General features: G+C 45.1%; 1 long non-coding RNA gene across 2 annotated transcripts in view; it reads left to right on the plus strand.

Annotated features, from left to right (window-relative positions):
- Positions 1–277: 277 nt before the first annotated feature.
- Positions 278–16,021, plus strand: part of LOC308628860 — a 52,636-nt gene continuing 36,892 nt past the window's right edge. Inside the window, exons 1-2 of one of the 2 annotated variants that reach the window (XR_014017586.1) lie at positions 278–389; positions 8,540–8,648. This is a non-coding gene — a long non-coding RNA (uncharacterized lncRNA). The remainder of the gene's footprint in view (positions 390–8,539; positions 8,649–16,021) is intronic. The other variant, XR_014017587.1, reaches the window with a different exon arrangement.

The following is a 16,021-nucleotide window of genomic DNA, read 5'->3' on the forward strand; positions in this document are numbered from 1 at the left end:
CTTAGAGCCGTTATCATCTGTTTCTTTTGAAGTAGAGCCCCTCATTTCTCAGAAGATCTCACAAAAATTTGCTTAATAGAAATATAAGCTTGGAGGATTCTCAGGACTACAGTGTACCCACTAGTTCTCTCCGCACCCGCGACCCCCAGGGCCCAGGAGAGACGCCAGCCCCGGCAGGACCCGGAGACCTTCAAGTTACTACACTTCCCAGAGGCCTCTGCGCAAAGAGAGGGGCCGGGCAGCGGCTCGCTTCCCCCGCCTCCACAGTGCGGGATGTTTTAATCCCAGAGGTGTTGCCCTCCTGGCGCTCGCCAAGGTCCCCACGGACCCGGAACAGCCCCCATCAATCAGCCGGGAAGAAATAAGCGCAGCAAGACACTCTAGGAAAGGTAGTTTCCAAAAATATTTCTGGGAAACGGAGGGAGGCAGCGAGGTTTGCCAGCCAATTAAGAGCCGGGCTCGGGGCTTGTCACGTGACTCGCGCGGTCAGCTGTTTTGGGGCCTTGGCTTGCCTACGGGAGCGGGCGTCCAGAGCTGTGGGCAAAGCTACTGCCGCCGCCTGGACTGGCCTCCTCAGCCCCTGAGCCGTCCCCGCTGGCCAATCACAGCGCTGACCGCATATTTGCATATATTTGAACTTGGCGCTGGAGGACCTTGCAGTGCTCATCTCCTGCCTTGGCCTCTGCCGCAGCCAAACTGAGGCACTGGAGTTGCTTCAAAGCTTTATTGGATAAACCATTCATCACCTGTTGGGTTCACCTCATCTTTGGGGACCTTTTCTACTCTCTGTTCTCATTCGGCCACTGTGTCTTCACCCATGACCTTGTCGCCTCAGAAATTTAAGTCCTGGGACCCGTCTGTTTCTCGTTATCGGCCGCCTCTAGTTTTATTTCTTTCCCTACCCGGCCTAAATCCTCAGAATCCTGTCCTGCCTCATGTGCTTCTGTAACAACCCCAGACCGTCGATTCATACAATCGCCTGCTTTGGGTTTGCTAGGTGCTTCTGGAGAGGGAAAGATACAACACCAATTTAACAGATTGGTGCCACTGGGTTCAAGATCTCAGATGTCCGCTAAACTCTAACCTCCGTGGGATTGGGACAGCACTGGGAGGCCAAAAAAATAGAGGCGGAGAGTTTGCTGCTGAGACCTCTGGTGGGAGTACAAGGTTTTGCAAGGGCAATTTTTGTCGCATTCCACCTCATGTTTGTCCTATTAGAGGCTGAGAATGAAATGTAGAGCAAAGCAAAATATTAGTGATGAGAATATTCTAGAATGGCACGTTGGTGAGAAAGTATCAATAGAAGATCCTGTAAAGACTCAAACGAATGTTAAGTAACATGAAGAATGAAATGAGAAATAGCAAGAAAGCCTGCAAAGATGCTAAATTGGTATAGTTAAAAGTTTTAAATAAACTCAGAGAGCAAGATAAAGTCCTTTAAAAAGCATTATGATGGAAAGAGATTGCGTGTTTCTGATGGCCAGCCTTCCAGAAAGATTAAAAGATTATACCCAAAAATTCCTTTGAGAAGTGGCAGTGTAAGAGGATCCTGGAAATCAGTAAGTAACCTGGCTTCAAAAATATAATTTTTAAAAAGAAGGTTTTTCGTGAGGCGAAAAGGAGATCCAAAACAGATATGTCTGGACATATCAGAGGCCCCTACTGTGTTGTATCTTAGAAGCAGAATCCCAAGTAGGCTGGGCTCCTGCTGTCACAAAGGCCATTAAGCAGGCTTTGGAGCCCCAGGGGGAGACCACACACGGCCTGAAACTTCTCAGGAAGTGTGCTGTCAAGCACTGGAGAGGAGATTTCGTTTTATTTTGTTCTCTTACAATGATTATGTGTTATTAATTTATATCTTTCTGTTCCTCTATAGCATAGGGTCCATTTGTTGTGTAAAAAATCCGTGAAATACCTTAAACCCTATCTAGTGTTTTCACATACCACACTGTATTTGATAAAGAAAAGCAGCAAACTTGTCTGTTAACAGTTAACTGGAAAGGGTATTGCTTTGAAAACAATCCAATTTATTACACCTCTGTATATCAACCTTGCCACCTGATTCTAAATTTAAATACTTGCTGTTGGGGACTTCCCTGGTGGTCCAGTGGGTAAGGCTCTGCGCTCCGATTGCAGGGGGCCCAGGTTCGATCCCTGGTGGGGGAACTAGATCCCTTAGTTGCATGCCTCAACTAAGAGTCCACATGCCACAACTAAGAAATCCGCGTGCCGCAACTAAAGATCCTGCATGCCACAACTGAGACCCGGCGCAGCCAAAATAATAAATAAATAAAATTTTTAAAAAATCAGTAAATCAATATTTGCTGTTTACCAACAGGAAATGACAGCTACATATACATGTGTCTGTGGGGGAAATGCCTGCAGAGAATAGCCACATCTTTATATGCAAAGCAAATATCCGGAACCAAACAAAACAATTCTGGAATCCCAGGCTGGACATTAACATTTTAGGAGTAGAGCCCAAGATCTCCAATAAAAAAGAAAACCTACACGTTGTAGAAAAAGAAATCACATAGACATCAATTTTCCTTAAGGTGGAGCGATTCATCTCAGATTGTTTGTTCAGGACCAGTTTGGTTGGTTGTTTTCAATTCTTTGCACACCAATACTTTTTTTTTTTTTTTTTTTTTTTTTTTTTTGTGGTACGCGGGCCTCTCACTGCTGTGGCCTCTCCCATTGCGGAGCACAGGCTCCGGACGCACAGGCTCAGCGGCCATGGCTCACGGACCCAGCCGCTCCGCGGCATGTGGGATCTTCACAGACCGGGACACGAACCAGCGTCCCCTGCATCGGCAGGCGGACTCTCAACCACTGCGCCACCGGGGAAGCCCGAGTGTTCTTAATTTTTGATTTATAAGTTATTTATATATTCTGGATTTGAATCCTTGGTCAGTGATGTATGTTGCAAATATTTTTTCACAGTCTGCAGTTTGTCCTTTCGTATTTTTAGTGATGTCGTTTGATACTCAGGCATTTTTTTTATTTTAATGATGTTGACTATCAGCTTTTTTCTTTATGGATTGTGCTTTTTGTAATTTATTAAATCTTTGCTCTAAACAAAGATCATAATACATGCTCTCCTATTCTAAAACTTTTCTCTTCTTCCTGGGTTCTTAAATTCCACTTGGATTTTGTATTTGGTCCAAGAAAGTATTTCAGTTTTATTCTTTCCTGTATGAATAACCAATTCCTCATCTTCATTTTTGGAAAAATCTGTCCCTTCTCCACTGATCTGCAAAGCCACTTTGTTAAAGATGTCAGATGTTCCTTTATGGCTGTGTTTCTGGGCTCTGTATTCTGTTCCAGTGATGTAGATATCTACCCCTGATCCATTGTCACAATGTCTTAATTACCATACTTTATGGTAATTACTTATGTATTATAAAATATTTATTATAAAATAAATATTTATTATAAAATAAGTCTTGTGTGCTAGAGTGAGTCCGTCATCCTCTGCTTCTTTCTCGTGTGTCTTCTCTGTTTTTGTACATTGCCATTTACATTTTAGAATTGGCTTGTTGAGTTGCCAAAGAAACATGTCAGGATTTTTATTGTAATTGCAATAAAATCTATATATTCCCTTGGGGAATCTTTATGATACTAAGTGTTTCTGTCCAGGTTCACAATATGTTTTTCTCTTTATTTAGGTCATCTTTAAGATTTTTTTGTCTTTTTAAAAATAATTCTTAATAAAGGTTTTAAACATCTTTTGTTAGATTTATTGAAAAGTACTTTACAATTTTTTAATGCTGTAAATAACATCTTTTTTTTAAATTATATTTTCCAAATCTTTGTGTCTGAATTATAGGAAAACAATTGAATCACCTTGCTAAACTCTCATAGTTTTTCTAATAATCTGTCTGTAAATTATCTTGGCTTTTTCTATGTAGACAATCATGTAACCTGTGAATGATTGCATGAGAATGATGTGCAGTAGACTGAGTACCCACATCCTAGATGCCTGCATCACAGTCTCCTAAACCTGTGACTATGTTATCTTATGTGACAAAATGGACTTTGTAGATGTGACGAAATTAAGGGTCTTGAGATGGGGAGATTTTTCTGGATTATCACTAAAGTTCCTTTTAAGAGGCAGACAATTTGTCATAGACAGTGAAGGCTATGTGATGACAGAGGCAGAGAGAGATGATGTGATGATGGAAGCAAGGGTTGGAGTGATGTGCTTTGGTGATGGCAGAAGAGGCCACAGGCCATCTTTAGAAGCCAGAAAATACAAGAAAACTGATCCTTCCCAAGAGCCTCTAGAAGGAACAAGCCCTGCTGACACCTCAGTCCCATAAGACTAATTTCAGACCTCCAGAAGTGTAAGAGAATAAATTTGTGTTGTTTTAAACCTCTAAATTTGTGATAATTTGTTATAGCAGCAATAAGAAACTTAACACAGGATGCATGGAAGATACACTTTTTGATACTTGTCTTGTCTGAACTTGTCTTAATTCTTCTCTCTAATTTTTGAGTTTGGCTCTAGAATTCTAGGCTGGAATCTTGTTCCCTCAGAACAAGACAGGGTTTTTTTCTCCTTTTATGATCTTTATATCATTTATTTTTCTTGTCTTACTGTACTGGCCAGACTGTCCAAATGCAATGTTGAATAGAAAGATTTTATAAGACACTCTTGTTATCTTCCTGATTTTTTTTAAGATTATATCCTGATTTTTTAATTCAAATGTATTTGACATATAATATTGTATAAGTTTAAGATGTACAATGTGTTGATTTGATAAGTCACCTTCCTGATTTTAAAGGGAATGTGTCTAATACTTCACCATTTAAGTATTTTATATGTATAAACTATTGGTAGAAAATTTTCATCAAGTTAAAGAAATTTCTTCTCCTAGTTGGCTAAGATTATTTTAAGCATAAATGAGTGCTAAATTTAATCAAATGCCTTTTCTCTGCCTATCAAGATAATCATGTAGATTTTCTCCTTTAAGCTACTGTTGTGATGATTTATAGTAATACTTTTTTTTAAGTTGGACAAACTTTGCATTAATGAGGTAAGAACAGCTTGCTTCTGTATTCACCTTGCTAAATATTAATTCACAATTTCACATCTATTTTTATGAGTCAACCTGGCTATAAATTCCTATCTTCAGCTGTCCTACTCTTGTTTTGGTTCAGGGTTTGATAGCCTCACAAATTGAGTTGGGGAGTGTTCCCTAACCTACTATTTTGGTTGATTCTTTTCATTTTAGAACTTAAGCATTTACTTACAACTACAGAAGATACAGATCTGATTCTCTTAAATTCCACGCACTCTTATCCACAAACATACTTTCAATGCCTTCATTCTTCCTATATAGTTGTTTTGTAATTTTTGGTTCCATCAATATTCAGGATTATGTAAATATTATATACTCATGAGCCACATTGCATATTGCATTTACATACCCTTTCCTATACAACTTTTGGTTTTCCTTGGAGTATATAAGTGGAATCTTGGTTGGTTGGTTGGTTGGTTTTGGCTTAGTTTTCTATGTGCCAATTAGTAATTCTTCCTGAAGCTGTTGCACAAAACTGTAAATCTCCTCTCCATTCACTTAAATATTAGGCAACGGTCAGTTGTATGTTTTTCATGGAGAAATCTCTCCTGGAGTTTTCTTGTTCTCTTGCTCCAAACTGGATTGTTCTGTGCCTGCTTCCTACTGTTTTGGGGAAATTTCCCTCAACTATCATCCTCTTTATTCCTTTTGTCTCTTTTCTGTCTTAGAATCCCCATGTCCTGGTTTCCATGATTTCCTCTTTCTTGATTTACTGGCTCATTTTTGGTGGAGCACAGTTCTCTCATTTTGAGAAGGGATACACAGAAAATAAATTTTTTAAGGCCTTACTTGTTTGAGTTTATCTTAATTCTGTTCTCTCATTTGCTACTTTCATGGGCCTAGAATTCTAGATAGGAATCTTGTTCCTTCAGAATCTAGGTTTGTTGTCTTCTAATTCCAGTCTTACTGATGAGAGGACCAACACTGTTTTGATTCTCAGTTTTTTAATATGAGTTGTTTTTCCTCTCATTGCTTGTATGATATCTCTGATGTTCTGAAATTTCGTAAAGATGTACTTTGGTGTAGGGTTTTTTCCTCCTCATTGCATTGGACTCTAAGGCTCTGTTAATCTAGAAACTCATATCCCCAATTCAGAGAAATTTTCTTCTAGTGTTTGTGTGTGTGAGAGAGAGACAGACAGAGAAAGAGAGAGAAAGGGAAACATTTGACATATACTGGGTTGACCAAAAGTTCATTCGGGTTTTCTGTTATCAGCTTACACAAAACCCGAATGAACTTTTTGGCCAACCCAATATATAAGAATACAAATAATATTAGTTATGAAGCATCATAGTAAAATAAACACCCATGAACCCACCACCCAACTTAGGAAATAGGATATTATCAATACCTGGAACTTCCCTATGTGCTCTTTTTTTTTTTTTTTTTTTTTTTTTTTTTAGTATTTATGGCTGCGTTGGGTCTTAGTTGCGGCATGCAGGATCTTCGTTGCGGCACGTGGGACCCTCTGCTGTGGCACGCGGGCTCCTCGTGGTGCACAGGCTTCTCTCTAGTTGTGGCGAGTGGGCTCCAGAGCGTGTGGGCTCTGTAGTTGTGGTGTGTAGGCTCTCTGGTTGTGGCCCACATGCTCAGGAGTTGTGGCGCACGGGCTTAGTTGCCCTGCATCATGTGGGATCTTAGTTCCCTAACCAGGGCTCGAACCCACATCCCCTGAATTGGAAGGCGATTCTTAACCACTGGACCACCAGGGAAGTCCCCCTATGTGCTCTTTTCTGATCCCATGCCCTGCCTTCCAGGGCCACCCCTCATGCCCTAACACTCCACCAGCCACATAACCACTCTCATGACTTTTCTCCTAATTCACTTGCTTTTCTTTATTGTTTTACTATTCATGTATGTGTCGCTAAACTGTACCTTGCTGACTGTTGCTTGCTTCTGAACATCGTAGAAATGACATCACACACAGAAACAGCACTCTTCTGTGGCTTGCATCTCCTTCCACATTGTTCCTAAGAGTCATCTATGCACATACCTATAGTTTAGTATCGTTTCATTGCAGTGTAGCATTCCATTGTATGGAGATAGTACAATTTATGTAACTATTCTCCAAAGGACAGGCATTAAGTTATTTCCTTTTTTTTTTTCCCTATCATGTCTACTAGTCCGGTCATTTCCTTCCCTCATTTTCTCTCTTCTCTGAAACTTACGTCAGTCAATTGTTGAATCTTCTGGGCTAAGCCTTGAATTTTATTAGCTCTTCTGTCCTGTTTGCTCCTTCTTTGTAGTTTTTTTCTACTCTCAGAATTTCTCAAATTATGCTCTAAATCATCTATTGGCTTTTTTTATTTCTGCTAAGATGTTCTGAATTGTTTAAAGCTCTTATTCTCTATAAGTTCCTTTTCTTCGGTTACTCCTGTTTGTAGTTTTCATAGATACAAATGTCATGGAAGGGGAAATTTCCCCCTTTCCCCTCTTGAGTTCCTTTGGCTGCTCTAATAGTTAAATTGACACAAGACAGATTAACAGGAGAAAAAAAAATTAATTTGTGATCACAGAGGTCTCATAGAAATGGGACCCTCAAAGTGACCAAAGCAGACTATTTATATTTCATTTTTAGACAAAGAAATACATAATTATTTGTGAGGATTTCATAAATCAGCGGGGCTTATGCTTAAGGTAACAGACTAAAGAATAAGTAATGAAGTTTGTTTATAGCTTTCTTAGCCTTGAGTTCCCTAATTCTGGTGATAAGGTTGCTTTCCTCCTGGTTTGGAAGGGTACTTTCATATGGGAGAATTATTTCCCACTTTCAGGGAGTTAGAGTGGGTTTTTCTATATAAATCATTTTTTTACCAGCTGTTTCTCAAGTAACATTAATTGAAAATAATCTATATGCCATGGAGACATATTTTGAGGCAGCCTGCCCTGGGTCCCAAAACAAACAAGGTTTAGAATTTTCTTGCAATTTTCTTTTGCTTTCTTTTTTTTTTTTTTTTTTTTTTTTTTTTTTTTTTTTTTTTGCGGTACGCGGGCCTCTCACTGCTGTGGCCTCTCCCGCTGCGGAGCACAGGCTCCGGACGCGCAGGCCCAGCGGTCATGGCTCACGGGCCCAGCCGCTCCGCGGCATGTGGGATTCACCCGGACCGCGACACGAACACCGCGTCCCCTGCATCGGCAAGCGGACTCGCAACCACTGCGCCACCAGGGAAGCCCTCTTTTGCTTTCTGCATTCCCTGTTTCCTCCTAGGGTGGTTGGTTGGGTGATTAATGTATTTATGTCTCTATCTTTCATGTTAGAAACTCCCCTCTCATGTCAAGGGATGCTTAGTTGTTGTCTCTGACATAAGTAAAGGCACCAAAATGCCGATTTTGAGTCCTGGGTGCATGGGTGGGGCTTGTCTGCACGTGGGCTTCACAGTAGGCTGATCAGTTGGGCACTTGGCTATTTCACCAGGGAAATACCAAATGCTAATAGGTCTTTTCTTTTGGCCTAGTCGAAGAGAGGAATCTTCCATTCTTCCTCCCAGAGGATGTAAGCTGATCTACCATCATTCTGGCTGCTGGGCAGGGAAAGTGGGTGAGGCGTTCGCCACCCGCCTCCAGGTAGGCTTTCACTGAATGCCCATTTTTAGTACAGTTCCCTGTTCTCAACTGTGCCTCGTGTCTCCGAGTCCAGAACCTCTTAGTTTGACTTGCCCATCGTCTTCCACTGCAGGGGAGGGCAGTCGTCTGGTTGTGTGGGGCGGGAGTGGAGGTCTGGGGGTCTCCCTGTTCCTCAAACAGATGCACAGCCAAGACACACTTCCTATTTTCAGTCCTACCCCTCATCCCCATCTTCAGGGCTGTTCCAGGTGGAGTCCTGTGGCAAGGAGTCCACCTGCTACTTCTTAACTGTGCACGACCTCCCTTCTCGGGGTTAGATTCCGGCCTTCTCTGCTCTCCTAAATCAGTTACCGCTGACTTTTCAGCTTTTCTTGTCATCTGTCCTCTGTTCCTGCATCCTCTCCAACCCTCTTGGTCCTTGTGGATATATGCTTTTTCCCTGTTAATTTCTCTACTTTCATTCTGAGGCTTTGGGGACAAGGTGGAAAGAAATGCACGTGTTTTCAGTGTCACCACCCCCACAATGCACAGGCTTCGGAATGTGGAAAGTCCCCGAGGGGAGGAGCAGAGGAAACTGCAGGAAGTCTGCAGCAGCCTCCGGTTCTCAGAGCCTTGCCATGGCTGGCCAGATGCCTGACACGGTATCCAGTTCTGTGGTGAGCAGAGAGGAGTTCTCTGCGCGTGTGTTCAGAACAGTGACACTTGTGCAGAGAACAGCAGAGGAGGGTGCTGTTGAAATGAGGAAAGAGAGTCAGGCTCGGCTGGAGCAAGCGAAAGTCTACTGGAAAAGCATTGATGGCCAAGATCCAGCTGCATCTCACCCACCCCATTCCCCCCCCACCCCGCCGTTAGGAGAGTTAATCCCAGGGATGGCAACGTTGCACACTCTTGAGGGACAGCCCAGGGTCACAGAGGTCACCAGCAGCCCCTCAGACTCAAGGGGTCCATGTGGCTAGGACTCCAATCCCTGAGGGTAACCTCATGAAGTGGGGAAAACAGCAGATTTCTCATCCTCTGTCAGAGGGCCATCCCCAAAAGCCAGGACTTGGGCAACGACAACACCGGCTACCGTGCTTCCAGCATGGGGTAGATAGCCACAGACAGGAGAGCTGTGTCTCAGACAGGATGCTAACTTGCCCTTGGCCTCTAGCAAACCAAAGTCAGGTGGGGCAGGTTCTGAAAGGGAACAGCAGTAGTCGCCTGTGCAGCCAGGGCTCCGTGACCTGGGGTGGGGACTTTATTTCCTCCTCTAGGAGGGGAGCTGAGTAGTTCCACGTGCAGGTTCTGAGGGGCTGATCCCAGGACTTGGTGTGAGTGCTCACCCTTCCTTTCCGACCGTGAGCACCCTGCAGCCCTCCTGAGACGCTAACCCATGCCTGAGAGAGGCTGGAAAATGGGAGAAGGAAGAAGTATGCTTTGAGGTATTTTCAATACCACCAAGCAAGTCTTCCAGCTCTTAGCAGATACCGACTGGGTGTCCGACAGTTGAACTCAATTCTGACTGTCTACCTAGAGTTAGCACCAGATGCCACAGGTTAAGGGCTCAGTCCCGCAAGACTGCCCCAAATTCAGATGTGATGCCAAAATTCGGCCTCTGTACACCAGTACTGAGTTCAATCTCGGAGACGGAGTTTTGAGTGAAGTAGAAAAGAATAGCTTTATTGCTTTGTCAGGCAAAGGGGGCCACAGTGGGCTAATATCCTCAAAACTGTGTGCTCTGACCTGGAGCGGGTAGTGAGGAGTTTTATCATAATGGTTCAAAGAGGAGGGCATGATCAGCTCACAGACATTCTTCTAATTGGTTGGTGGTGAGGTAATCGGGAGTCATCATCATCAACTTTCTGGTTCCAGCTGGTCTGGAGTCTACGTGCTTGTGGGCAGCATACAGTTAACTTCTTTCACCTGGTGGGGCTTTTAGTCTCTGCAAAACAGCTCAAAAATATTGTTATGTGTATCCCTTGAGGGGGAACCAGGACCCTGCCCCAGGGCTGCACTATGTTTTTTGGCTGCTCCTCCCTTGTCGCCACATCCCTTCCCTTCCCTGATTAGGGACTGTTTGAACCTGTCCTTTAGAGCTCAGGGAACATCATGGAGGCTGAATGAAGCCTATTTCCTACAAACAAAACTCGGGGGACACAGAAAGTCTTGTTTTTTTTTTTTCTTCTTCAATCTTCATATGTTTATTTTATTTTATTTTTACTGGCAAGCCTCCAATGCAGTGATAAATTGCACGTGTTGATATAGCGTATCCTTGTCCCTTTCCTGATTCCACAGAGAATGTGTTCAATAACTTACCAGTAAGCATAATGTATGCTGTAGTGTTTTTCACTTGTAGATATTCTTTATCAGGTAAAGGAAGGTCCCTTTTATTCTTAGTTGGCTATGAGTTTTGTTTGTTTGTTTGTTTGTTTTTGCGGTACGGGCCTCTCACTGCTGTGGCCTCTCCCATTGTGGAGCACAGGCTCCGGACGTGCAGGCTTAGCGGCCATGGCCCACAGGCCCACCCGCTCCGCGGCATGTGGGATCTTTCTGGACCGGGGCGCGAACCCATGTCCCCTGCATCGGCAGGCGGACTCCCAACCACTGCGCCACCAGGGAAGCCCGGCTATGAGTTTTTATCATGAATGGGTATTGTCTTTTGTCAAATTCTGCTTTTGTGCCCAGGAGCCCCACAGGGTCCTTTTCGGTTTCAGGTGTAAGTCCAGGTTGTCACCTCTGCTTCTGACCGACCGGCTATAAATTGGTTAGAACAGCTCACAAAGCTCAGGGTAACATTTACTTACATTTACCAGTTTATTAAAAAGGATGTCACAGGGCTTCCCTGGTGGCGCAGTGGTTGAGAGTCCGCCTGCCGATGCAGGGGACACGGGTTCGTGCCCCGGTCTGGGAAGATCCCACATGCTGCGGAGCGGCTGGGCCCGTGAGCCATGGCCACTGAGCCTGCGCGTCCGGAGCCTGTGCTCCGCAGCGGGAGAAGTCATAACAGTGAGAGGCCCGCATACCACACACACACAAAAAAGGATATCACAAAGGATACAGATGAGCAGCCCACTGAAGAGGTCCACGGAGGTGAAGTCAGGAAGGGTCCTGAGCTCAGGAGCTTATGTCTGTGGGTCTAGGGTGCACTGCCCTCCCAGCAAGTGGGTGTGTTCACCAACCCAGAAGCTCATCAAATCTCCTTGTGCAAGAGTTTTTATGGAACTTGATCTGCAGCCCCCAACCCCTTCCCTTAGATCAGGGGGTGGGGCTGAAAGTTCCAATCTTGTCAATCACTCAGTCTTTCTAGTGACCAGCCCCTTCCTGAGGCTATGCAGGGCCCTCTCCCCCAAGTCATCTCGTTAGCATAAACTCAGATGTCCAATAGAGGGCTTGTTGTGAATAACAAAAGACACTCCTATCCCTTAGGAAAGTACAGGGATTTTAGGAGCTCGGCTCCCGGGACCAGGGATGGAAACCAAGTATATTTCTCATTATACCACACATGCCAACACCATATCCTCAGTGACAGCTGCTTCTGCTTTCTAAGGGGTGGCATGACTCCCATCAGTGAGGAAATTATCCTCTACACGGCAACCTTTCCCTCGCAGAGATGGGTAAGGGAGGGGAAGGGAAAGGCCCCGAAGCAGATACTATTGGTGCTGTGCCCAGAGCCCCCAGGACTCCTGGGCTGTTTTTATGCACACTAGGTCTCCTTGTGATGTCCAGCAGCCTGCACCTGATCTCTTGGTAGAGAACCTAGGAATGTGTGTCCCACCCACCCCTCGCCAGGACTGACACCGAATCTGGCCTCTGTACCCCAACACCAAATTAAATCTCAGAGACAGAGATTTGGGTGAACTAGAAAAGAATAGCTTTATTGCTTTGACAGGCAAAGGGGCTCACAGCGGGCTAATGCCCTCAAAACTGTGTGTCCCAACCCGGGGGTTGGGGTAGGGGGAGGGTTGTGAGGAGTTTTAGTCAAGGGGCGGGGTTGCTGATAAGGATCCAGGTGCTGCAGGACCTGCATTCCTTCAGTCCAGAGATCTTCTGGCATCTGGTGGTCTCGTGATCTGTGGTTCTCGAGATTATTGAACTGTGACCTTCTCTCTGGAACATCTTCCATTTGGTGGGGGGTTTAGTTCTGCAGAAGCGCTCAAAGATATTATGTATATCCCTTGAGGAGGAAGCAGAACTCTACCCCAAGGCTGTAGTATTGTTTCTCGACTGCTCCTCCCTTATCTCCACATCCCCTCCTTTCCCTGATTAGCAACTGTTTGAACCTGCCCTTTGGAACTCAGAGAAGGGGACACAGAAAGGCTTTTGTGCCCAGAAGCCCCACAGGGTCCTGCCGGGTTTCAGGATTAGCCCTTAACAAATGACTGAAAACATGGGGGTATAGCCCTCCAACTTTCTTGCTCCTTTGTTATTTATTTATTTATTTATTTATTTGGCTGCACTGGGTCTTAGTTGCGGCACTGGAATTTTAGTTGCCACGTGCAGCGTATATGCGGGATCTAGTTCCCTGACCTAGGGGTTGAACTCGGGCCCCCTGCACTGGGAACGCAGAGTCTTAACCACTGGACCACCAGGGAAGTCCCTGTGGGGTTAATTTTAAAATGTCTCCAGAGTTCCCATGAGAGATTGCTCCAGGCCTGACCCGCCTTGGGACTCTGCTTGCTCTCGTATGTTTCCTTAGCCTCCTTTCTTCCCAGGTCTCACTTCCCCACTCACCCCCCAATCAGTTTCTTTTCTGGGAACACTTCTTTTTTTATTTTATTTTATTTTATTTTATTTTATTTATATTTATTTTTGGCTGCATTGGGTCTTCGTTGCTGCGCGCAGGGGCTACTCTTCATTGCAGTGCTCAAGCTTCTCACTGCGGTGGCTTCTCATGTTGCAGAGCACAGGCTCTAGGCATGCAGGCTTCAGTAGTTGTGGCGCACGGGCTTAGTTCCTCCGCGGCGTGTGGGATCTTCCCAGACCAAGGATTGACCCCGTGTCCCGTGCACTGGAAGGCAGATTCTTAACCACTGCACCACCAGGGAAGCCCTCTGGGAACACTTCTTAAATAAATAAGTTTTACATGAATCCTCTTCTTCAAGTCTCTGCTTCTGGAAACTCAATCTAAGACAGCCTCATCTTTCAGAGTCCTTGCTGGTCCTTGGCTACTGCAAAATGGGACAGAGTGGGCAGCCCTTTGTTTATAAAGCACTGTAAGCATGCTGCAGGCGTGAAAGGTAGACCCTGAGATGAGGAAAGGGTGGAGACTTAACTTGTTGTTTCAAATCAAAGGGGGAGAATTGGGCTTCTGAAGGGAACCTGGAGGGGTAGGAAGAGGCAAAAGCTGGGAGTTTGAGGTGGAGAAGGGGATGAGTCACAGGGCAGTATAAAATGTCTCTGTTGCACCAAACCTTCAATAAGGACTGCTACTCATACAGACACTGTGTGGGCATGATGTTTGGGGTAAGGCTGCTTGGGATGCGATGCTGCAGTCTCACCAGAAGGGCAGGATGAGAAGGCAAGACGGTCCTGAAACTGAGCTCATTCAGTGGAAGCAGGGATTCTGAGCCAGAGAAAACATAATCCACCACACGTGCACTGCACACACACACACACACACACATGCACCAGTCCACCAAGAGGGGAAAGGGATAAGATTCCTCCTCTGAGATCTGAGTTACGCATGAAAAAAACAAACTTGAAATAACTGAAGGATAAGTTCTAAAATCATTGCAAGAATATCCAAAGGCAGCTACAGCATTGCAACAGCAGTTCCCAGTGAAAATCGATACGTTGACTCCCACAGCAAACAGGAATTCATGGAAGGTGGGGGAAGCAGTGTCATCCAAACCCACCACAAGGGTCTTGCAACATGGCACCACCACCCCGCGTGACCTGAGCTCTTTCCCTGAATGCCCAGCCCATGACAGAGTCAGGCAGCCCTCCTCCCTCTGCCCTGCTCACCCAGGGTCTCAGCAGCCAGTGCCAAGAGCCCTGCCCCTTCCCTGCCTCCCTCTTCTCCACCCTGCTGCCAGCTTCCTCTCCGTGTGTGCCAGGGTCTCAGCGGTGGGTGTTCCAGGGTGAATGAGGTCTAATGTGGTCTGGAGCTGGGGACCCGCCTCTCAATCCACTCCCATCTCGGACTCTTTCCCCTTTTAAGTCTTTATTCCACAAACATTTATTCACCACATGCAACTCCCCAGGAACTGCTGTCTTTGCTCTGTCTACATCCCTGTTCCTGTTTCTTTTTGACTCTCTCTCCCTGACTCCATTCCTGACTCCTGTTTTCCTCCTTTCCTCTCTTTCTCTCTCCACCTTTCTCCCCTTGCCTCTCTCTATCCCTTCTCCCAGTCCTGGCCCCTTTGAATTAAATTGTCCTGAATCTCTGAAGACAGATGACACAGCAAATTTGACAGTGCCCACGGTAACCGACAAGTCACAAAGCAGTTTGTGGTAACAAGTCCTTATTTTTGTTGTTGTTGTTGTTATTAGGACTAACCGTGTAACAAATGTGATTTTCGATCTTTATCTGTGTCTCTGATTAATTCCTTCAAGAGCGCTCCCTAGGAAGAGTATTTTTAGGTCAAAGGGTACAGGCATTTTTAAGGCTTGTGATATAATTGGAAAATTGCTTTTTCAGGAATATTGCACATGTAACTGGACTTCTTTAAGTTCATACCAACGTCAGATTTAAGATGGGGTCACACATGTTTCTCCAGGGTCCTTGAAGACACTCATGTTCTGGAATATCGCTGTGGATTGGTTGGTTTGCAGAGGACATGCCCAGTCCCCTTTCTGCACACTTAAATATTCATTTGTTGATTTGTTCAACACACACTTATATCAAGCATGTGCCATGTGCTAGTAATGACCCTGGACTAGACTTTGGTGGGTTTTTTTTGGCCACACAGCATGGCATGTGGGATCTTAGTTCCCCGAGAAGGGATCAAACCCATGCCTCCTGCAGTGGAAGCTCAAAGTCTTAACCACTGGACCACCAGGGAAGTCCCCTAGACTTTGGTGATTGAGAGTTTTGCCAGAATCATGGGTGACTCCTTCCTTCAGACTAGGCTCAATTCTGGCATTTGGTATTTTTTAAATCAACAATGAGAATTTTCTTACAATGCAAGACAGAGCGTGATCAAAGATCATTTGACCAGGCTTCCCTGGTGGCGCAGTGCTTGAGAGTCCGCCTGCCGATGCAGGGAACACGGGTTCGTGCCCTGGTCTGGGAAGATCCCACATGCCGCGGAGCGGCTAGGCCTGTGAGCCGTGGCCACTGAGACTGTGCGTCCGGAGCCTGTGCTCCGCAACGGGAGAGGCCACAACAGTGAGAGGTCCGCGTACCGCAAAAAAAAAAAAAAAAAAGATCATTTGACCAACCATTATTTTCC

Source organism: Mesoplodon bidens, assembly GCF_964165515.1.
Source record: "Mesoplodon bidens genome assembly, chromosome: 15".
Taxonomy (NCBI): Eukaryota; Metazoa; Chordata; class Mammalia; order Artiodactyla; family Ziphiidae; genus Mesoplodon; species Mesoplodon bidens.